Raw genomic sequence first — 25139 nt, 5'->3', positions numbered from 1 at the left:
ATGATGTAGTCAAGCGTTGAGTTTTGAGTTTAATAAGAGGGGAGAGATTACGTAATTGGCGAGCCTAAAATGAATGCGGGTAAGTAGGTAACGAGTGACGTTATTGATAAAACGTCACTCAGTGAGACAAGCAGAGCTTTTCTGTACAAATATATTATGTACCATTAATTATCATTATTCATTTTCTTTAAATTTGGATTAGAAGAAATTTCGGGAGATTTTTTTGTTTGTTTTTTCAGTTTTTCTGGTGTTGCGAAAAAATCGGGCGATCTGAAATTTCGGGAAACCTGGCACCACTGCTTTTACGGCCGGATGCCCTACCCAACGCCAAGTTTATGTGCAGGGGTGTATTCACTAGCACGTGTTGCAGTGAGGGTGGTGTGAATGTCTTTCTTCCGTGGGAAGAAATGGTGACTGTTAGCACATGGAATCAAGGGGTCCGAGCGATAATCCCAATCAGTATGAGGAACAGCTGGACTTAATTATGATGATAAATACTAACGACTGGCACTAATGTGTTAAAGAAAGTCTGTACAAATTGGAAATTAAACGTGATACTTCGGGATTTTGTTCAGGATAGGTTGCACTGATTTCTGCTGCCCTTCTTTGCGAGGTTTCCAAGGAGTGTTCAGATCCGTTTCAGACGGGATCTCTGGCGTCTTGTGCGCCAGTGACTCAGCGGAGTGACACGTGAGTTACTTGTTTATCGATTGGTCATGCACACTTTAGTGGAGTTTTCCCTTGCATCATGCATGGCGGTATTCCTTGTACCGTCTGCTATTATTAAATATGGATGATTAAGATGTTATGTTAGTCTGACTGTTGGTCTAGAATGTTCACGGTCGCGTGTAGACTTCTCTTCTAAAGTTATAGACCTTTCTAGGTCCGCTTTTCATTTCAGAAATGACTAGCGATCTAGTTCGCATGACGAAGTCTAATACCATAACATTGACATGAATTATTTCTTTTCTCTTTTCTCAAAAAAGGTTCGTTTTATGATATACTTTGGCACTCAGTCCCTCGAAACATGTAGGCCTATGCGTAGTTTACTGACGGACGCTCAACAACTGCCTCTGTTTGAACTTCAAGACGACGGGATATTAGAGATTAGACTAATTCAAGCGACAATACCATACAAGTCTCTGGAGGAATCCTACTTAAGATGGAAAGCTTTCAGGGACTTTGGATCTCGCCTGAGCGATGGTGCATCAGTGATGAAGTGTGAGGAAGGATAAATGCAGACTAAATGCAGTGGAAGCACGACACAGGTGTCCTTTGTGATCAAAGAATGCCACTTCGCCTCAAGTCGAAGATATATTTTACAGTGGTGCGGACAGTTGAGCCGTATGGAGTTTAATGTCGACCAGCCGACAAAAATTACTGAGTGCCAGTCGGCTACGCGCTATGGAAATGCTCCTCTTATTAACCACGCCAGGAACGGCACAATTCGAAAGCAAACGAGTATAGTGCGAATTACGGAAAAACATGAGGGAAAAGCGCATCCGACTGTGCGGTCACGTTCCATTGCAGCGCTGACAAGGTATAATAAATTCAGACTTGAAGATCGTCAGATCTGAAGCTCAACAACGCACAAGATTGCGCGCAAAATCGGGTTCATTCACCCTCGAGAAGGACTCTGCGCCTGCAGGACAACGTTAGGAATATTAAAAATAATATTGACATTCAAGAAAATATCACATATTGATATACATTAAAATACTGAAAAAGTGCACGGCTAGTTTCGTACTTTTCAACAGACAGCCGACTTGTTTCCAGACGCTAGGTACTTCATTTAGTCAATGAGTTTATCATATTGTAAGTCGTATTTCTATATAGTCACGGCGAGAGGCGTCTCCTTGACAAATGACATATATTCCAGGACGTTCTAGATCTAGAGGGTATCACACTCGTCGGTTGGTAACTGCCAGCCTGCCTGTCCACTAGATGTCGCAGTCCTCTTTACTAGCCCTCTAGAAAAACTCATACAATAAGGACACGATTAGTATGATACAGGCCATGGTGAGTTACGCTGTGCTCGTCTGGTACAGTGATTTTCAAGCTTTTTTGCTTCTCAGAACCCTGATCGATAAAAACAATGAATGTAACTCCCTTTTCTTAAAATTTCAGTTGGAAATAGTATTTTGCCTTATGTATAGTTTTCTGTTTATTGTATCCATCCTTTCTTTTAAGTCTTCCACTTTACAGCTATTAATCGTTACATATGTACATATGTCTACACAGAAAAAGATGTTCCAAGTGTAAAAATTATATGTATTCCACAGAACCCTGTGTCTGCATTTCCGTTTTATTGGTAAGGATTAACACAAATGAAATATTTCCACAAATATTACTTAGTTGAGATTTGATTTTGTTTTTCCCGTGAAATTATAGCACACCAATATTCAATAATAATTTAGAAATAATAATTTATTTCTTATTTGTATCGGCAAGTCCCGTGGTGAAGGAGTAGGGTTCCTGCCTCTTTCCTGGAGGTCCTGGGTTAGATTTCCGGCCAGTCCAGGGATTTTAATTCTGAATTGAGGGCAGGAAGAGGGTTCGCTCATCCTGTTGAAACCAGCCGAGGAGCTGAATGATACTAGAGACAACGGACCTGCTCAAGAAATACCTCCAAGCTGGCCGCGTGGATTTGCCGGTATCTGCAGGCTATCTGGTCGCCTTAACAGGCCAAGGCCCCAACGGGCAGTTTAGTCACGTTTTGTTTTGCTTTGGTTCGCGTTCAGGCCCCGGGTTCGATTCCTGGCCGGGCCGGAGATTTTAATTGCTATGGCTCGGGGATTGGGTGTTTGTCCCAACACATTCACACAACACATCACTATACCAACCACCGCAGAAATACGCAATAATCCCTCCACGTAAGCTTAGCGTCAGGAAGGGCATCTGGTCGTTTAACCGGGCCAGGTCCACATGTGATTCTCACTTCGCACACGTGACCCCCACCAGTGTAGGAGAAACAGTAGACAAAAGAAGAAGAATGAATGAATGAATTAATACTGCACGTGATAAAGGTGGCAGAGAATTCTTGGATCGCAGATTCACATGTAGCGACTACAACCAGGTTAGAGAGCGGAGGGTGTTTCATCATTGAGGTCTTGAAACGATACGTGGTAATATTATTAGTATTATCAAATTACTGAAATAAGCACCATTATTTTATACATCGTTTTAGATATTATTTCCTAGTAACTGTTAATTTTATTAGTTCCGTATCTTTTGTTGACCTTGGTTTAGTGTAAAACAAGGATTCATAGCCTTAACTTCGCCAAAAAAAAAAACCAACAAAAAAACAAGGCAAATTAATAAAATTAATTAATAAAATCCTGTTTCGTTCACGTGTTCCGAAATGACCAGCATAGCCTGATACAGGTAATCATAGAAGGCACGATAAGAGAAAACGAGGCTGGGGATGAGTATCCTGGATGCGGAATCTCCGACAATGGTTCGACATCTGTGATACGGGGAACACCATGATCGTCGCCGGATTCGAACCCGCATTCTCCCGAACGTAAGCTCATTGCTATCGGGCAGCCAGCTCGCTCAGACCTTGACTGGAGTAATTCGACCGTAGAACCGCTGCCACAATCGAAACTAATGTGAATTTCATCAGCGGAGTTGTTGAAGGTAGATTTAGACGGAATGCATTGTGGGAATAGTGTGTTTAACATTTCACTGACATTCATTATTAATGAGTTCCTGCAGGCGAAGTGGAGTGTCACTTACTGGGCCACTCATTCGTATTTTAAGTATTTACCATCACAGAGTGCTTTCCTCGGTTCCTGCCATGACCTTTCTCGTCTGCCTTACCTATTCATTTGATAGAAGGCTCGTTTCGATTGCCTGATCTGTTCCGTTTGTTATCTAGGCGTATGCCGGTGTATTATTATTTGAGGAATGACCTGGCTGATTCAGGTCAAACAGTGGAAGTAAAAAAGTCGGTAGTTCTGACTGCCGTTAACTGTAAAGGCATGAAAGCGTTCGAATATTTTGTCATTTCTTGTATTCTTTATTTCATCATACATTATATTTTCTTTATTTCTATATACATGCATTTATTATTTCCTTATTTTAACTTGCATTATTTCAGTAAATATTGATTAAATATAGCGTAAATATGAGAACTATGACAGTAAGGTTTAGCGATAATGTGAATGTATGTATGCCCAACTCTTGCCCCATTTCTCTATGGGGTCTGGTGTGAAGCGAGATGTATCTTCGTACTGATTTTTTACGACCGGATGCCCTCCCTGACGTCAACCTCATCAAGAGTAGTTAATGAGATGAAATGAATGACGTCATATAGGTCTATGATAATAGGAAGGGAGAAGGTGAAGCCCGTTGCTGGCCTACGAAGTACACCTGTCGAATAACACCAAGGAGTCTGCTCAAAGCTTTACGTCGTCATCCAACGAACAAATCATCATCAGCAGCGTCATATGCTCTCACTCCATATAAGAGGTGCGGAGAAGTTTGGAATTTAATCCAGGGTTTTGGCACGCAATCTAGTGATTATAAATTGCATACCACTATCTCTCCTACCCTGCCGGCCAATATTCTGATGGTGACAAATTTTCTTCGACCAACAGAACTCGAACCGGTTGTTTCTAGCAGATATTAAATCTATATTTCTTTTGGTCGCTGCACACTCGATTTTGGCCCTGCAGAGCTGTTTTAGTCCCGATTTGTGCGGAATGGCCTCGTCTTAATCAGCAGTGGAGTACTCGGACGTTTTCGCTTGCTTTGTTGTGGTTTGATGTTGGACATTGTGAACATTTATAGAATTTCAGAAAACATAACAATTGCTCTCGAGTTGCGGTACCGCCAACATGGGGTTCTTGTCTGACGGGGGACGTCACAGAAATTATTTTAGTTTCAAACTGTAGTTTGAATTGTTCTTTGCAATATAATTGCAATAGCGATTTCGTTTATATAAACGGAGATGACAGTGCAAAATGGCGCGACGTTTTGTAATTAGCACATGCCCTCCACCGGATCGAAAAGAAAGAAGTTTTCACGTCATACATACAATTTTAAAAGCTCGTACATTGCTCTATTTAAATTACCTGTTTTGGTTTTGTTTGTACGTCTGTTGGTTTTCATGTTACGTTTGCAGTTGATGCTGTAAGGTGGTTGTATCGTTTAAATACTCTAGTTCTACAATTCTTATTTTACCTCTAATTTCCTTCTTCTTTTTTTGGCACAAAATATGAATTTTCTCTGAACATAACAGTTCCTTTAACAGGAAAATTTCAGTATGAATTCTTCCGTAGTCACGTACCAATCCAAGTCGGTAGGATAACAAATTTCTGGATATATACCAGGAACCAAGTTAAAATCTGTACCGCGGGTGAGTTTCATAGATGATACACCATAAGTACCTTTTGCAACTCTGAAGAAAAACGTAAAATGATCAAGGTGTAACTTTAGAAATCAATGTACCAATTCTTCCATAAATTTCATGCAGAACAGGTGTATGATTCCATATACAGAGTTATTCACCTAACATGTTACACGGAAATAACTTCTAAACCATTAACGATATCAGCATTCTGTTTTCATATTCGTAAATGGTACGCAGGGTCTTGCAAAATAACGTGCTACTTAGTCTCATGGGATGATTAACAACCGAGATATTGATACTAACTCCATATTTTTAAATAGAACGGCACAAATTCATACAGCTGATTTATAAATTCATCTGCGTACAATTTCAAATATCTAAGAATTTTCAAAATCGGACAATTACTTTTTGAGATATAAGTAAGAACAGCACGCGCTGTTTTGCATGCCGCATCAGACAGCGTGAAGTCGGGCAAAGACCTATTCAGGCGCTCTTTGATTCCATGCCACGACGTCTAGCGGCTCTGATTGCAGCGCGTGGTGGCGCTACGCCGTACTGAATTTCCACGGTCACCGTGCATGTACAGTTCTGTAATTGTAATCATCTGTGTCTTGTCATGTCCCTAATATGTGGAATAAATTGCATTGTGATCACAACTCTGTCTTGGTGTTTCACTTTCTACAAACAGCAGTGTAGTAAGTGAGATTAAATCAAGGTGTAGTAAAGCTAATGCAGTGAGCTCGCAGTTGCGATCAACAGTATTCTGTAAGAAGGAAGTCAGCTTCCAGACGAAACTATCTTTACATCGGTCTGTTTTCAGACCAACTTTGCCTTACGGGAGCGAAAACTCGGTGGACTCAGGATATCTTATTCATAAGTTAGAAGTAACATACATGAAAGTAGCGAGAATGATTGCTCGTACCAACAGGTGGGAACAATGGCAGGGAGATTTTCGGAATGAGGAGATAAAGGCTAATTTAGGAATGAACTCGATGGATGAAGCTGTAGGTATAAACCAGCTTCGGTGGTGGGGTCATGTGAGGCGAATGGAGGAGGATAGGTTACCTAGCAGGATAATGGACTCTATTATGGAGGGTAAGAGAAGTAGAGGGAGACCCAGACGACGATGGTTAGACTCAGTTTCTAACGATTTAAAGATAAGAGGTATAGAACTAGATGAGGCCACAGCATTAGTTGCAAACAGAGGATTGTGGCGACGTTTAGTAAATTCACAGAGGGTTGCAGACTGAACGCTGAAAGGCATAAGAATCTTTAATGATTATGCACGTATGTTATTATTATTATTATTATTATTATTATTATTATTATTATTATTATTATTATTATTATTATTATTATTATTTCTCAGCGTTGCTTGACGATTAAGTAATATCAGTTTCTTATATTAATTCCGTTTTTTTTCGTTGAAGTTTTTTGCTTGTTTTCCTACTTGTTTTTACGTTGCAGCGACACAGATAGGTCTCATGGCGACAATGGGACAGGAAAGGGCTAGGAATGGGAAGGAAGCGGACGTGGCCTTAATTAAGGTACAGCCCCAGCATTTGCCTGGTGTGAAAATGGGAAACCACGGAATACCATCTTCAGGGCTGCCGACAGTGGAAGTAGTGTAAGGTTATATTTTTTATCTGATCTTGAATTCAACAGTGTGCAAGTTTTAATTTTCCATACATTTTTACTTGCTCTTCTTACTTCTTCTTTTCTTCTTCTTCCGCCATCTCCTCTCAGAAGTCTGGCGACCATCACGGAGCAATATTTCCTGTTTTATGTTACCACAAGTAGTGATGAAAGAAACCTCGCTTGATGTATAGTTCTTGCAATCAAGGCCATACCCAAGAATTATTTTCGGAAGGGGTGAGTGGGGGGGCTTCCGAAAACAAAAAACTATAGAAACAAAGCTTTTTTACTTCCAATTAGCTTTTACAGAAAGAAAAGTTCGGATGAAGTAAGGTAAATTCATAGCGGTTTAACACGTGCTTGCAGTGGGACACAAAGATTTGTTTAAAATTGGAGGTAACAGTGTGTCCCTACTGTAAGTATTAAACATATTTAGAGTTCTGATGATCTTTTTAAAATCTTCTAGCCATTCGATAACATGAAAATATATCTACATATTTATTGTAATCGACTGTTATAGTGCAAAGTGTATTAAGAACATTAAAAAACCCGTATATCTCGCCCAAATTAAATTGTCCATATATGTTTTCAGTAAATTTGTTAACTATATTCATAGAGAAATATTTGAAGATGGCACAGATTTTATAAGTTAAATTCACTTGTTTATTTTGCAAATGCTTGTTTTTTTTTTCTGCAATATTTCTGATTTATTGTAGGCTATTTCAAAACCCGTATATGCTGTTTAAATTTGTGAAGTTCACTTTTATTTTGGAGGGGGTTTGACCCCCTTGAGTACGGCCTTGCTTGCAATGTTTAGAAAATAATTATTCCGTTGGTGTTTCTCAAATACTTCAAATTCCAAGATTCATTAGAGAAAGGGCAGTTGTTAGTCCATACCCCATGTTGTATTTTAGAAGATACTATGCTGCAAATTCCAAAGAACACACATCCTTTCACGAAGGATCGCGGTAGTTGCAGAGGTCCGTGGCTTGTCTCATATAGCTCCCGCGCGATGTCGAGGAAGCGCGGAGGTAGGTAGCCTATCGCTGTAAATCAGCTATGGGAGTAGGTGACGCATGTGAGGTAAACTCGTGACCTGGTTCACGGGTCTCACATTATCATAATAGCCGGCCTTGGGAATACTTAACAACTTGTGCAAGGGGGCCAAACAATACACACATTGTGACTGACTGCTGAGAGACAACACCTTGCAACTTATTCAACGTACACATTGCGTTATCATTTGTAGTGTTTCTTTCTTTGAACGGGAATAAAATACGAATTATAGACCAGCCACTGTCTGATATACGGATTAAGTGATACTGTGAGTAATGGTGATACAATTGAAGCGTTCTGGATAGTAAAAGTGAACTCAACATTAGGCAAGTTACTGATTTTATTGCCAGTAAATGTCATTCCTTTTACAGCCTTTCCCTTCTGTAATGCAGAGCGAGTGGTGAGTGAATGAGTGGCGAAATTTCTAGAAAATAGAACTCAGAGAATTGGAGTAAACTCCAAATTCCAAAGAGTACATACATATCCGTCCACGAGGCGGTAGAGGTAGGATCCCTCGCTGAGTCCGAGGGACAATCCAACTCTGGAGGGTGAATGGATTAAGAAATAAAGAAATAAAGTAAGGATGTAAAGGAGACCACAATTTATAAACTACCTGAAAAAGAAAATATTGTGGTAACAGTATTGTACTTGAAACGACGTAATTAAAGTAACTAATTAAATTAATGAATTAATTTGAAATTAAATTAAAATGAATTATATTATTTTTCAAGTGCAGATCTCTTGCCATATATTTTCTTTTTCGGATAGTTTATAAATGTATTAATCAAAATTAGTTTCGGCAGACTGAAGAAACTAACAGTTATAACTTAAACTTTGGGCTGGGACGACTTGGGAGCAAGAAAACAAGCAGCTAGACTACGTGGAATGTTCCGAGTTGTCAGTGGAGTGACATTAGTAGGCGGATAAGCTTGAATGGAGCTTTTAACGGTAGGAAACATCATATTATGAAGATTAAGTTGGAATTCAAGAGGACAATTGGGGCAAATCGTTTATGGGAAGAGGAATTAGGCATTGGGATTGTTTACCAAGAGTGATGTTTGATAAATTTCCACGTTCTTTGATATCGTTTAAGAAAAGAGTAGGTAAACCAAACGATAGGAATCTGCCTCGTGGGCAACAGTCCTAAATTCAGTTCGTTGGTTTGTTTGATTGAATGATTGATGTAGTTGTGAACTTGCATTCGGGAAATGATTAATCCGAACGTCGCTGTCGGTAGCTCTGAAGATGATTTTCCGTGGTTCCCGAATTTTCCTACCAGGCTAATGCTTGGGCAGTACGTTAATTAATGCGGAGGGCCCTTCCTTCCCAGTCCCAGTCTTATCCCATCGACGCCATACGATCTATCACGGTCGGTGCGACGTAAAATATGTAGGCTCTAGGCGTTCTGTTATTAATAAGGTTCGGATGTTAAAGAAAAGTCATACTTCATTATTAAGATCATTTTACGCGAAACCTGAAAAATGACTGTGAATGGTGGGTTCCTGACTCCATTAAAAGCAAATTTTTATCGCATATAAATGCATATTTCGGCCATTTTTATTGCAGTGGTAATATTTTGCTCATGTTAGTGATATAAGGTCATATTTGATTATATTTTGAGTTGTTTGTTTAAATTACCGGGCGAGTTGGGCGTGCGGTGAGGAGCGCTCAGTTGCGAGCTTGCATCCGGGATATAGTGGATTCGAGCCCCACTGTCGGCAGCCCTGAAGATGGTTTTCCGTGGTTTCCCATTTTCGCACCAGGCAAATGCTGAGCGATGTACCTTAATTAAGGCCACGGCCGCTTCCTTCCCACTCCTAAGCCTTTCTTATCCCACCGTCCCCATAGGACCTATATGTGTCGGTGCGACGTAAAACAAATTGTTAAAAATAAGTATTTACATTGAGTTGTCTTTAACAAGGTACATGTTATCTGCATCGATTTTCAAACACACAATTAAAAAAACTGTAGTAGATGTTTTTTCTTTCTTTTCCAGAAACAGATAGGTTTAGAAGACGTGATTCCGAGAAACAGATGCTGTACGAACGTACGCCCACAAATACCATAAAGCATTATATATCATTTTAGTGATATTTTTAGTGATATATTTTCTCGGACAACAGAAGGAGAACTGCGCCTCAGGGCTATGATACTGAATGCATTTATACATTTTTAATTTACCTAATGTAGCTCTGTCAGTTATAGCATGATGAAATGTCTCTGCTCTATTATCACTTTCTGACACTTTTAATGTTCGTAATACTCTAATGCTTGCAAGCTATCCCTAAAATGCTCAAGTTGTACTTTACCTTTTTAGATCATATTTAGTTAATTTTTAGGGCATATTTGCTTGCATATTTTGTACTTCTTCAGGTCATGAACTTCCGAACCCTAGTTATTAATGACGTGAATGTGTCGCTCATACGATATGTTGGTGCGGGTGTTTTAGTGGGCTTGACAGACCGACATCTGACTCTGTGAGGAAAACAACGGGGAACGCCTCACAACGCAGTTCAAGTAAGAATAATACAGTAACAGGTGTATATAGGTTTTGAAAGCATGATCCATAGCATATAGCCTTTAACAATCTAGTTGTGAGGAGTGTATAGTAATTTGGAAAACAAAGAAACTAAACAACAATAGTGAAAGTTCAGGGAAATCCTTAATGGCTGGCAACCACGTATTACTTAACTGATAGCCAATGTCCCTTTTGAAATGGTTAGGATTTTTACGTATTTCCACGGCTTCCCGTATAAAACTAGACCTGTAGTGTTCAGTGTGGGTAAGAGCTCGAACACATCATGAGCCATTGATAAGGCGTGTCCAAGTTATTGCTGATTTATCTGGTTGGCTGAGACTGATATTCCGATCCTGGCGCACATCAGTGGAAGCAATGCCACACTGAGCCAGGAGACCCGTGGTCGCCAATCCACTCTCCCAAGTCGAGAGCCCCCTGGGGTTACTTATTTTGTCTTGTACAACAGACAGGGGATATGGTGAATGTATTCTACTGCCCTCATCCATAGGGGAATTAATTGGAAATGTTTTCTAGAGAGCAAATATTCCTGCGCGCTTTTGCGTTAGAGGCTCGCTGGCTGCCTGCATGGAGATTTGGAGCTTTCCAGGCCTTCTTATCTTTGAGATATTTTGTCTGAACGGAGAATATACTCTGTGGCTGTATGTGCAGTAGCTGAGAGCTATACCAGATATCTACTTTTGTAGCAATCTAGCAGAGCCCGTGGGTGGTGGAGAATTTCTGCCAAATACTTCTCCCAAATGTTTGTTGCGTTACGTGCAGTAACACTCCGATGCCCTCATCTTGAGTTAGTAATTTCGCACAAGTCGCGCTCAGTGCACGGCCACGTGAATGACTTATTATTATTACATTTAATTTAGAGTGTCTTAAACCCAAGTGTCATAGACCCCTTCCTGGTTGTTGCTCTGCGTCTCTTGATGTGAACCCAGGCATGCCATGTCTGTCACCTTTCTGGATAAGCTCTGCTGAATAGTTGTGTTTCGACTTGCTGAGTTTGTGCTCTTCCTGACGCGTGCCTGACAGATATTAGTAACATCTATGTAAATATAATTATAATTTCACACCAGGAAAATGCTGGGGCTGTACCTTAAATAAGCCCGTGGACGCTTCTTTTCCACCCCTAGCTCTTTTTTATCCCAACGTCCTCATAAGACCTATCTTCGACTATCGTGACGCGATTTATACAGACGCTGGGTGCAATTTATTCACCAGATTACAACGTGGTCAAAATGCATGTGTGAGATACGTCTGTAACCTACGGTACTATGACCATGTAACTCCTTCATATAACTTACCTATCTTGGCCCCGACTAGAAATTCGTCGCACTGTTCATACCCTATGCCATCTCCATAAAATCCTTCATTCTTCACTTTATATTTCAAATACCTCTCATATTATCACAGTCTTAACGCTAGATCTACTAATAATTCCATCCGTGATTTACCTATCCATAGAACTGCAATCTACGATAAATCATTCACAGTAATTGCCTGCCGTGAGTGGAACTTCCTTCCCGAAAGTATCAGAGGGTTAAGCGCTATTCGCACTTTCAAGGAAGCACTTTGGTGACATTTTGTGCACCAATAAGGATCATCTGTAAACTTGATGCTGCTACTCTCAACCATTCTTTGTCATTATTAAATTGTATGTACAACCTCATGTAGATATTAGTATTAAGAATATTTCCTTTTATTATATCGAATATTGGTTTTCTGTGGTTTCCCATTTTCACACCAGGCAAATGCTGGGGCTGTACCTTAATTAAGGCCATAGCCGCTTCCTTCCAACTCCTAGGCCTTTCCTATCCCATCGTCGCCATAAGGCCTCTCTGTGTCAGTGCGACGTAAAAGCCACTAGCAATAAATAAATAAATAAATAAATAAATAAATAAATAAATCCCGGATTGAGGGCTGGAACAGAGTTCTTGTCACAAGGGGAAGCTACGGCTATGCAGTCACAGATTTTGATATACGTCAACAGTGAATGAATCTCAGATTTTTGTGACTTTGGCCCACATTTGACGAGGAAATCGCCATTTGATTTTTTTTAAATGTAATTGACCTGTGTTGTAACAACATTATTTGGTCATCATTCATGTACAATGAACTCTTACAATACACATACAAAAATTTGAATTGTCAGCGCAAAGTACTTATAAGAAATAAAAACCAAATCGTCCACATTCATCAAGTACATAAAACCACACTGAGTCTCTCTTCTGGGAGGAGAGGGGGAAAACAAACAACACACTGGCAACAATGCGATGAGCACTTAAGTTAAATTCTTATATCCGCGGTTCTCAATAAGTCCATCGCAGCATTGAGAACTGAATTGTTTTCACCTTGCAACACCAATGCAATTTTAATTTAAAAGCCTGTATACCTATTGGCAATTTGCAGCCCAGCATCTGCAGCACCGCTGGTCTAACGTCCTGATTTCTCTTTTTGTTTTGCTCTTTATCCAATACTCAAGCGGGCTAGGAAGTTAGCTGTTTGCTGTCTTCTTGTTCGATGCAGTATTTTTGCACCTGTCTTTTGGGGATAATCGTTTTAAGAGGATGTGCAACTGGACAACCATCCTCTGTTAACACTAATCAGGAAAAGAATGGAATAGGTCCAACGTTTCGGAAAATGAAGATAGCGGCCAAAGAAATACAAGGGCCACGAAGGCGGCGTGAAAATGAAAGACTCCTTAGGCCTCGAATGCTCTAATATCGTCGGGTTCGGGAAAGATCAAGCGTTGACTGGGGGAGGTCGGATACTATAGATGAAAGTTAGGCGCCTGACAGAAGTGGAAGCAGTGTCAGGAATCAGCTAATCACCCTGTTGTCCCCAAACCCACGCTCCGAAGATAAGAACCCCTGATTCCCATTTTAGTCGCCTCTTACGACAGGCAGGGGCTACCGTGGGTGTTGTTCTACCACAGGAGGTTCTTGGGACAGGCAAGAGCAAACTGGAAGTTCCACTGACGTCGTAGTTCCATTCATGGCTGTGAAGTGCGGGTGTTTTTATTTATTTATTTATTTATTTATTTATTTATTCACGAAGCACAAGATACAGCTACGCTCAGCAAATTTCACTTGTACTATCACCAGACTAGTTAACAAGTGGAAACTTTCATGATAAAGTATAACAAGATATGTCGAGATCAGGTACACAGCCTATTAATGACAACTGTCCAAATCGAAAACCATGAGAATGTCCATGTTCACAGCCAAGTCGTCGTGGGTCAAAATGGCGGTATAACCACTTCACGATCAACTTAACCTTAAGAGACTGTTTACACTCCTCTCGAACATAAAGAGACTGTTTACACCCCTCTCGAATATAGTGTTACTTGATGCTACATCAAGCTCTTGTCTCCTAAGGGAGTTGGGAGGCGGATTAGGAAAGATCGTTGAAGTGTTGAGTGCTGAGTGTGGGGAATGTGGAGAAGTTATTTTGGTTCTGGTGGAGCGGGAATTGATTAATCACATTCCGATCACTAATAATGCGTCTGGATACAATTCCCAAGGAGACGCTGGACTTCCGAAGAATAAAAAAAGTTCCCGGACATGATCAAAAAATAGGGAACTATGTGCTGAAAAATTCGCTGTGAATTTTCAAGAGACCATCTGTACTTACTGACGTGAGATTCTATTAATTTGATTTTTTTCAATAAATCACAAAGAGAAGGGTTGGTGGTTGACACTGAGTTATAAGTCGAAACTCAAATCCCGCTTGTATATAAACAGCATATAAAGTAATTAAATATTGTTCATGTGAACTGATTAGGAGGCTGATCATTCCTATTGCTTTATATGGGCGGCTATCAGCTGGATTAGTTTTGTATCCATACATTTTAAAAGTACATCAACTTTGAACGTCGATGGCACTTCTATGTCCCCCCTACCTGTTACAGGAGTTGCAATACCAGTTCCCACAAGATCCAATACATTCATAGTGCCAATCCCACGGCCTCTACCGATCTCTTCCTTTCTCACAGTCAGCCGTTGTCTTCACAGTTCTGGATGCATATAATGAAACAGTAACATTTCGGAATAATTATCGGGTTGGAACCCGTATTTAGAAAGTTGTAAGAGTAATAGTTCACATTGTGTTATGTTTGATTTAAGATGATTACGGTGGTACTGTCGGATTAACATTTCCATTTGTATGATAGAATGAATTATGCTTCCTTGTGACCAGTATAGCTTTCCGTTTTAACTAGTGAAGTGAAAATAGTAAAAAGAAGGCAACGAAAATTTCGAATGGATATCAGTTGGCATGATAAAGAGAAGAATGATGTTTTGTGAGCATGTCAGAATAATGGGGACCAACAGGTTGGCGAACAGTGTTCTCTTCCTCCCCGACTTCAAGAACTGCACCAGAACTTGATAGGGTGTCTCAGACACAAGTCGCAGGGGTAACGAACGCTTCTGTTAATAAAATATTTTGGAAGTTTCTTTTTTTAACAATTTGCTTTACATTGCACCAACACAGATAGATATTATGGCGACGATGGGATAGGAAGGGGCTTGGAATGGGAAGGGAGTGGCGTACAGCCCCAGCATTTTCCTGGTGTGAAAATGGGAAAGCACGGAAAACCATCTTCAAGGCTGCCGACAGTGGGGTTCGAACCCACTGTCTCCCGGATACAACTCACAGCTGCGCGCCCTTAACCGCGCGGCCAGCTCGCCCGGCTTTCGAAGTTTTGAGATTAGAATGAATGCGGTTCTATAAAATACTGTTATAACATTTTTTTTTTGAAAATACGTGATTTACAGTATTTGACTGACGTACTGCACAGCGGTATTTTATATTTTGCCCTAGATTAAAAGGTGTGTCAGGCAGCCAAAGTTTCTCGCGAGATTTATTAACAAAGCATGAGCGGATCGAACGGGCCTGTATGTACGTACGTACTCAGTTTGGTTTTGATACTTTTGTTGACATTTTATTTCTTATTTCTTGACTCCAATTTTCAGATGACTCCCAACTATAAGACGTACTTAACGTCCAAAAAATGTGTATTGATATCAGTATGTCTTATGGCTGGGGGTTATCTGAAATTAGCGATACAAAACGTGTAAAGCGATGTCACCAAGATGGCCATGACTTATCAAAGAGGCCTCATTTCATCATACTCCATAGAACTGATTATTTATTTCTTAGTGAGTGATTATTGTTTTAAGAGGAAGGACAACTAGGCAACCATCCACTATATAACACTAATCAGAGGGAAAAAAAGGGAAGGGATCCGACACTTCGAAAAATGAAGGTGTCGGCCAAAGGAAGACAAGGGCCACGAAGGACGTAATGATGAAAGACTTCTTAGGCCTCCGTACGTAATACCGTCGGGGTCGGAAAAGAATAGGAGTTGACCAAGGGAGGTCGGATATGATAGATGAAAGTGAGGAGCCTGGCACAAGTAAGTTGAAGCAATGCCAGGAATCACCTAAGGGCCCGTCTTCGCCAACCTACGCTCCCAAGTTACGAGCCCCTGGGGCTCTTTAGTCGCCTCTTACGACAGGAAGGGGATACCGTGGGTGTTATTCTATCGCCCTTAGTTAGTTTCTCCCTTTTTGATACACTTTTCGACACCAAATTCTGGAAAACGATTCGTTGGATGCAAATACATTAATCGTTATCAACTTCAGTTTCGTTTGTTCAAACACAGTTGAAACGAAGTTTTAAAAAACCCTTTTTTTTTGTGTTGCTATTTGCTTTACGTCGCACCGACACAGATAGGTCTTATGGCGACGAAGGAACAGGAAATGTCTAGGAATTGGAAGGAAGCGGTCGTGACCTTAATTGAGGTAAAGCCCCAGCATTTGCCTGGTGTGAAAATGAGAAACCATGGAAAACCATCTTCAGAGCTGCCGACAGTGGGATTCGAACCCGGATGCGAGCTCACAGCTGCGCGCTCCTAACCGCACGGCCAACTCGCCCGGTAAAAAATTCCTTTCTATCATCGACCTTCTCCTTTGCTTTTGAGAAAATTTGGTTATGTTTTTGTTACAGATATTTCACCTAATACCAAATCGCCTTTCATTGTAAGGAGGCCGTGTTGAACAAACATTACTCCATGACCTCATGGTTTAAGGACGCCAGCTAGCAGACTATGGAGGGAGCCATGACTTGCTTCATTCTTGTTAACCCTATTGAAGTGTTATTGTGAAGGATAATTGTACATGCTGTGTAGTTTCTCTTTTCAAATGGCTGCTGTTAAGCAAAATATAGCCTAGGCCTATTTCATATTGAAATGTGGAAGATATTTATGTCTGCTGAAAACGTAAACATCTTCCCACCTGAATCCTTAATGGTTAACCTACATACGTAATAAACCCACGGAATTTTGGGAATGGTTAGTTAATAGAGTTGTTGACTGTCAAGATCTTCAAGTAGAAGTCTAGCTTTGCCATTAGTGGCATTAGGCCAAAATTCGATATGTGACTCTTTGCGCGGAATGGCAATGGAAATTTTACAGCAAATTTAAACAAAAGTGTCTGGGGTGTAAACATTGCATTTCTCTGTTATGAAAGCTGTAATTGCGGTTTTGTTTACAAAATACAATTTTCTTAATAGCAATTAAATTACACTTATATGACACACACACACAAAAGAAATGCATATTCCGATTATAGTAACCAAAAAACGCTGTCACAATATTAAGAAATAATCTCGTTCCTAGGACCAAATAATTTACTACTATTTACAACTCAACCGTCACTCTTAGGCGTACTTAGCTACACTAACTGCCAAGAGTTATAAACAGGCTCGAGACTTCAGTATTGAACATTTAAATAAGGAGGGTGGCTTTGTTATCGCATCTTCGCTGACTACTGGGTTCTCAGAACTGGCTAATTACTTCAAAAGCCTTGTTGATTGTTGTGAGTGGCAGCAAGGGATGGTTATTTTTGGAACAGGATGGGAAACCCATATTCCTTCAGAAATAACTACCGTACTCCTATTGACGAAAGAAGCTCTGCACGTCGACGGCCAAGTTTGGAATAACCCTCTGTAATACAAATAATACGTGTTGTGTGCTGTAGTTTTATCAATATGTAAAACCACTCTTCAGCTATTGAATTAGGAGACAAGTCATGGGCCCCACACAAGCCATGTCTCCCCATCCCCCGCCCCGCGGTGTCTGCGGGGTCCTTATCGCCGCCACTGAGAATGAACTCCTTCTTTTTTTAAATGCTCAGTATCTTGTGCCAATTTTAGTACCACAAAAATGTCAGCAATTAGAAATTCGACTTTCCGCGCAACGGTTCGCATATTAATATTGTATTGTAAGGCACGGGCATAGTTAATCCTATGTGAAGCGATGTTAATACGGTAATCGAAGAGATACAGTATTTTTCTCTTTATTAAAAGAAAAAAAAGCAGTTGCTGAGTGTGAGAATTCATTCCTTGTTGTCGAACACGTTATCAGTAAATTAAACGAACGTGAAGTTTATGTCATCATTAATTTGTTCATTGCGTTAGAGAATACACTTTTTTTTTTTTACCCTTTACCGTGTGTGGTTACATGTCAGCGGTAGTTAGGAGAGTTTTCGCTATGTTAATCGATTTTTCGTCAGCCTCGAGTAAGGACTTTCCAACAAGTGACCTTCTTCTATCAACCCATCTGGTTGAGATTCGTCCTTGATATACCTTCCCTTCTACCATCGTCTTCTCGATAGGTTACTTCCTTCTTGAAATGTGGTCGAAGTATCTTAAAAATGCTCGGTTGATCTCCACGAGTATGTCTTTGACACACTGATCTCGTCAAGGACCCTTTCCCTGTGAGTGGGAGCAGTAGAACACCCACGCCATCCCCTGCTTGTCGTAAGAGGTGACTGAAAGGGGCTCCAGGATCTCTGAACTTTGAAGTGTGAGTTGGCGACCATGTGGGCCTTAGCTGAGTCCTGGCATTGCTTACGCTTACTTGTGCTAGGCTCCTCACTTTCATCTATCATATCCGACCTCTCTTGGTCAACTCTTGTTCTTTTCCTACCCCGACGGTATTAGGTTTGCGAATCCTAGGGAGTCTTTCATTTTCACGCCCTTCGTGGCCGTTATCTTCTTTTGGTCGATATCTTCATTTTTCGAAGTGTCGGATCCCTTCCATTTTTTCTCTCTGATTAGTGTTACATAGTGGATGGTTGCCTACTTGTACTCCCTCTTTAAACAATAATCACCACCACCTCCTCAAGAACCGAAGAATTGGTCGGGTGTTCCGTCCAAGATATGCGCATGACTCGCGTCTAGTACTAGTAGTTCGCCTTATTATGTAAACATGTGTGAAGTGTCACGTTGTGTACACGATAATTACGAATTGGCATTACGTCAGAAGAAACAAAGATGATAAACTCTCTTATCACAGTAATCGCCAAAGTCACTATCGATCTCAATGTCTCCTAGCTATTCGTCTTCGTCATCTTTTAACATTTTCCCCTGTGGGTTGGGTAGGTAGAATAACACCCACGGTATCCCCTGCTTGTCGTAAGAGGCGACTAAAAGGGGGCTCTTAACTTGGGAGCGTGGCTTGGTGAGCACGGGGCCCTTAGCTGAGTCCTGACATTGCGTCCGCTTGTGCCAGGCTCCTCACGTTCACCTATCCTTCGTCAACTCTTGTTCTTTTCCGACCCCGACGCTATTAGTGCATTCGAGACCTAGGGAGTCTTTCATTTTGACGCTCTTCGTGACTCTTGTCTTTCTTTGGCCAAATGACTTTTAATTATTTTACTGCCTACTTTCTAAATGTTAAGTGCTCATCTGCCTGCCTATTTTAGCAAAATTAAGGGCCTGAACTTCCGGGCTCTAGATATTAACATGGCAGTATGAACATCATCATTGTGTGGAATATTAATAGCAGCCCTATATCCGTACTAATTGCAGAGCTTCTGGACCAATGTTGACACATTGCTTGAGAGTGGACTGTTTTTAATACAGCTGGGTTTGGCTGTGTGGCCATGTCCGTGACACTGACAAGATAAGGTGGTTTGGCTATTCGCCAGACTGTGTACTGCACGTTGCGGCAAGCGGCTGGCTACTGGGTCAGCTGTGCCGTAGTGCTCTCCGCATTCCCTCACATTCTCCCTCCTCCTTCCCCCGCCAGTGAGTTCGAACCTGGCCTGTCCTCAATAACTCTGCGGGCAAACTACACCCAGATGCCTGCTGTGGTAATGAGAAAGTAAACACACACTGAAAGCGACTGCAGCACCAAATAAGCTGGAATATACGATGATCCCTCCGTTACTGCAAACTGACGATGTGCCGTGCACTATGGGGAGTTCTCTGCAATAACCCCACTAACTAGCCCCAGGGGCTCTGAACTTGGGAGCGTGGGTTGGCGACCACGGGACCCTCAGCTGAGTCCTGGCATTGCTTCCACTTACTTGTGCCAGGCTCCTCACTTTCATCTATCCTATCCGACCTCCCTTGGTCAACTCTTGTTATTTTCAGACACCGACGGTATTACGTATGGAGGCCTAGGGAGTACTTCATTTTCACGCCCTTCGTGGCCCTTGTCTTCCTTTGGCCGTTACCTTCATTTTTCGAAGTGTCATACCACTTCAATTTTTTCTCTCTGATTAGTGTTCTATAGAGGATGGTTGCCTAGTTGTACTTTCTCTTATCACCATCACCACCCCACTAACTCTGGAAACATTAAGAAATAGAGAAAATGACGGTGAAAGATTTCAGATACAAAAACATGTGCTGTAACTTCGAAAAGAGTAACAAGATAATGATACAAATTACTTGTTTTGGACATGAGTTCGAATCCCACCGTCGGCAGCCCTGAAGATGGTATCCCATGGTTTCCCATTTTCACACACCTCTGTAGGTGGGGGCGGTAGAATAACATCCACGGTATCTCCAGTTTGTCGTTAGAGGCGACTAAAACCGGGCGAATTGGCCGTGCGGTTAGGGGTGCGCAACTGTGAGCTTTCATCCGGGAGATAGTGGGTTCGAACCCCACTGTCGGCAGCCCTGAAGATATTTTTCCGTGGTTTCCCATTTCCACATCAGGCAAATGCTGGGGCTGTACCTTAATTAAGGCCACGGCCGCTTCCTTCCCATTCCAAGGCCTCTCCTCTCCCATCGTCGCCATAAGACGCGCGACTTAAAGCAAATAATAATAATAATAATAATAATAATAATAATAATAATAATAATAATAATAATAATAATAGAGGCGACTAAAAGGGACAAAGGGCTCTAAACTTGGAACAACGGGGCCCTTAGCTCAGTCCTGGAATTGCTTCCACTTACTTGTGCCAGGCTCCTAACTTTCATCTATTCTATCCGACCTCCCTTGATCGACTCTTGTTCTCTTCCGACCTCGACGCTGTTAGGTTCCCAGGGCTAGGGAGTCTTTCATTTCACACCCTTCGTGTCTCTTGCCTTTCTTTGGCCGATATCTTCATTTTTCCAAGTGTTGGACCCCTTCCATTTTTCATTATGATTGTGATGATGATGCTTGTTATTTAAAGAGGATTAACAGCTAGGTCATCGGCCCCCATTTTAACTCTGAATAGTGTTAGAGGATGATTGCCCAGTTGTACCTCCTCTTAAAACAGTAATCATCACCGCCACCACTCCTGTTTTCAGGCAAATGCTGGGGCTGTACCTTAAATAGGTCATCGTAGTTACCTTACCAATCTTTGCCCTTTAGTCCCAGGGGATCTGAACTTTGGAGTGTGAGTTGGCGACCACGGGGCCCTTAGATGAGTTCTGGCATTGCTTCCACTTACTTGTGTCAGGCTCCTCACTTTCATCTATCCTGTCCGACCTCCCTTGGTCAACTCTTGTTCTTTTCCGACCCCGACGATATTAGAGCATTCGAGGCCAAGAGAGTATTTCATTTTTACGCCCTTCGTGGCCCTTGTCTTTCTTTGGCCGATACCTTCATTTTTCGAAGTGTCGGATCCCTTCCATTTTGTCTCTCTGATTATTGTTATATAGAAGATGGTTGTCTATTTTACCTCCTCTTAAAACAGTACCCGCCACCGCCACCACTTTGCCCTTTACCATCCTTTCGTCGCCCTAAGTGCGACGTTGAACCACTAGCAAAAAAGAAATAAAAACCACAACAAACCCAAATCTTCAGTTTTTTTCTCTCTTTAATTTCATGAGACAGGAATTATTTAAAACATTTTTTTTTCAATTTGCTTTACGTCGCACCGACACACACAGGTATTAAGGATCTTCAGCAATAGAAATCATAGATAGGGCGTCGTCCACATAGACACGCAGGTCGCCTATAAGGCGTCAGTGCTCTCCGGACGCCACACACCATTACGATATGTCGAGAATAACTAAAATTAAGTCTGATAAAATACTGTATTGAATGCTATGAACATGCATTCCCATGCGTCCATTCCTTTTCTTGAGCAGCTGTGCACTTACATAAACAATTGAGGCGGATTTAATTCTAATGCTATTTTCTTTCACCTGTCAGTTGATTATTGTGAAATAAATATTTATAATCTAGTAGAATAACATCGCTTTAACTGAGAATGGCCATCAGTATTGGTGTTGGCGGGAGCCACTTAATTCAAGGACACCTCGTTGCTCACCGACTTTGCCACAGTCTTCGCCCACACGGAACGTGCCTTTGACGGTACGCACGTGACCGTTTTATATTTATGAATAATAATAATGATAATAATAATAATAATAAATAAAATCCACAGAATACATCCACGTCCTTTGCCTGTCGTAAGATGCGACTAAAAGGGGGATCCTTAGGAGCGTATGTTGGCGTTTATGGAACTGACTTTGACATTGCTTCCCTTTATTTGTTCCAGGTTGCTTACTTTCATCTTATCTCATTTTTCTTGACCAACTCTTATTCTTTTCCAACGCCGACGGTATTAGGTTTGTCAGCCTTAGTTTTTCTTTCTTTTTCATTTTCACGCCGTCCGGCTCCATGGCTAAATGGTTAGCGTGCTGGCCTTTTGTCACAGGGGTCCCGGGTTCGATTCCCTGCATTGGTCGGGAATTTTAACCATCATTGGTTAATTTCGCTGGCACGGGGGCTGGGTGTATGTGTTGTCTTCATCATAATTTCATCCTCATCACGACGCGCAGGTCGCCTACGGGAGTCAAATCGAAAGACCTGCACCTGGCGAGTCGAACATGTCCTCGGACACTCCCGGCACTAAAAGCCATACGACATTTCATTTTTTTTTCATTTTCGCGCCCTTCGTGATTCTTTCCTTTGCCAATACTCGTCAGTTTTCGAAGGGTTGAAACTCTTCATTTTTTCCCCTCTGATTAGTGTTAAGGGGGAATGGTTACTCCGTTATATTTCCCCTTCAAATTTTAATCACCGTCACCTCACGACTTCATCATTAGAGCGACGAGATCAGTTCGAACATAGAAGTTCCATTTTGCAGAGGAAACCTGTGTTTTCTGAGATTATTATGATTGTCACTGGATATTCCTAAAAGAAAAAAAGAGAAACACAGAGAACGGAAGTGTAGTTTTCGGACTTGACATTTGGCACGTCGGTTGCAGGTTTAACATGTGGAACCACGACTAAACATTTTACACCGGCTTCAAGTTGAAGTACTCCGCTCTGGAAGGGTGATACCAAATATACCATGTAACAAGTCGTAGGTTTCCTGTTACATGAATGCACAATGTACGAACTTTTTTTTTTGCTTAACGTTACTCTAACACAATGAACGTTTTTCGCATCCCAGAATTTAATACTTTGTACATGACGTGCATGAAGACCACTAATTGACATTCATTGATGCACTTTCCATCTGTGAACTCGGGTAGATCTGAATAAAACGAACAATATTTGTATAGAGATCTAAGATTATACATGGATATTGCATTGTCAATATGTAAGGAAGGTGCCTCCGACCCACGTCAGCTGGTTCTCCCCTGCTGTATTTCCGCTCTTCTTTAAAGGCCTGCAGTTCCCTTACTCATCTAAGAGTCTACCTGGACGCTAGGGGCTAGGATAGTTGTATACTAGAGGGGTTGTTTATTTTATGCTTGAGACTTGTCGCCGAGAAGGTGCAAGCTAGCCTATTGTGCACAATATCGCTGCTTCGATCCCCGATGTCGATTTTGTTTTAGAAGACAGGAAAGGATTCTTGCCTTGCATATCGCAGTAAAATGAACCCTTGTGTACACTGAAAAATAACTGGATGTTATAATCCGTACACCCAGAGTTGTCAGTGTATTTTCCAGGAACGTTGATTCCAGCGGTGTGACTCGACAACGAAAAAGGAGCTTAGAACTTCAAGTGTCTCGATGGCGTCAACTTGGCACGTTTGTTCCGGGGAGCCAAGTTTTTGTTCATTATAATGTTTGGAGACCTGATTAGCACAGTAGCTTGTCTGACGACTTTTTACCCACACGACCTATGTTCGAAACCCGATGACTGCAAGTCAGCATTCCTTAACATTCACGTGAAGTCAGGAAGGGATAGAGTGTGCCCTTAATTCCCTTACCGGAAATGGAAATGCCAGCGTGGCCCCAGAGATAACTAGGATAAGCCGAAGGTTATTTATTTTACAAGGTAAATAGTGCAAATACCTTCTTTTTAAAAATACAAAAACCGGGCGAGTTGGCCGTGCGCGTAGAGGCGCGCGACTGTGAGCTTGCATCCGGGAGATAGTAGGTTCGAATCCCACTATCGGCAGCCCTGAAGATGGTTTTCCGTGGTTTCCCATTTTCACACCAGGCAAATGCTGGGGTTGTACCTTAATTAAGGCCACGGCCGCTTCCTTCCAACTCCTAGGCCTTTCCTATCCCATCGTCGCCATAAGACCTATCTGTGTCGGTGCGACGTAAAGCCCCTAGAAAAAAAAATACAAAAAAGTTTCTAAGAAAATAATCCAAACTCATTATATTAATACCGATCAAGTTGGCTCCGCTATTCGTACCATGCAGGTGTTAGCTTGCATTGGGGGCATAGCGGGTTCGAACCCGGCTATTAGCAGCCCTGAATATGGGTGCCCGTTGATTCCTATTTTTAAAACCTAACCCCATGGCACTACAGCCCTGAAGGGCCTTATTGTTGTTGATATTGCTAGCTTATTATGTAGGGAATCTAGTCCCGAAAGTATTTAGTTGAACTCAGTACTTAAGTGCACTAAATTCGCAACACATGCGCGTCAGCTGCCAAGCCCCCTTTTCTCATCTTCGCCGAACTCTTTACGTCTGTTTGTCAGGCAGTTTACGTACCACACTTAGGGGTATTGAAGGCTGTGAAGCGTCATTTCCGGTTGGTCAAGCGTGGCGATCACCGCGGAAAGTTTGTTTTGATTTGAGAGATACAGTGCAAGGTTGTGAAATTCAGTCATTTTCTAGACTTCCTTTTTCCATGAGAAATGTACCTTTTTCCCTGGAACTACTAAAGTTATCATTCTGAAACTTGATAGACAGGCAAGATAAACACTTTCACAAATTTTCCTGCAAGGAAATTAAAAAAATATGTTACGTATTTTTTGCGAAGTTTTCAAATTGGAAAGTTCATTTTTTTTAAAATATCGAAATAGGCATGAAATTAAAATGCCTACAGACATTACATCTTAACGTTCCTAGAAGAAGAAGAAGAAG

At 41.4% G+C, this 25139-nt stretch overlaps 1 protein-coding gene across 3 annotated transcripts in view; it reads left to right on the top strand.

Moving 5' to 3' along the window:
- Window positions 1-25139, top strand: part of LOC136884411 (MOB kinase activator-like 2) — a 604905-nt gene that overhangs the window by 544611 nt on the left and 35155 nt on the right. The window lies entirely within an intron of this gene.

This window comes from Anabrus simplex, chromosome 12 (genome assembly GCF_040414725.1).
Source record: "Anabrus simplex isolate iqAnaSimp1 chromosome 12, ASM4041472v1, whole genome shotgun sequence".
NCBI classification, from domain to species: Eukaryota; Metazoa; Arthropoda; class Insecta; order Orthoptera; family Tettigoniidae; genus Anabrus; species Anabrus simplex.
The sequence above is the reverse complement of the archived record's forward strand: the minus strand, read 5'-3'. Positions and strand labels throughout refer to the sequence as shown.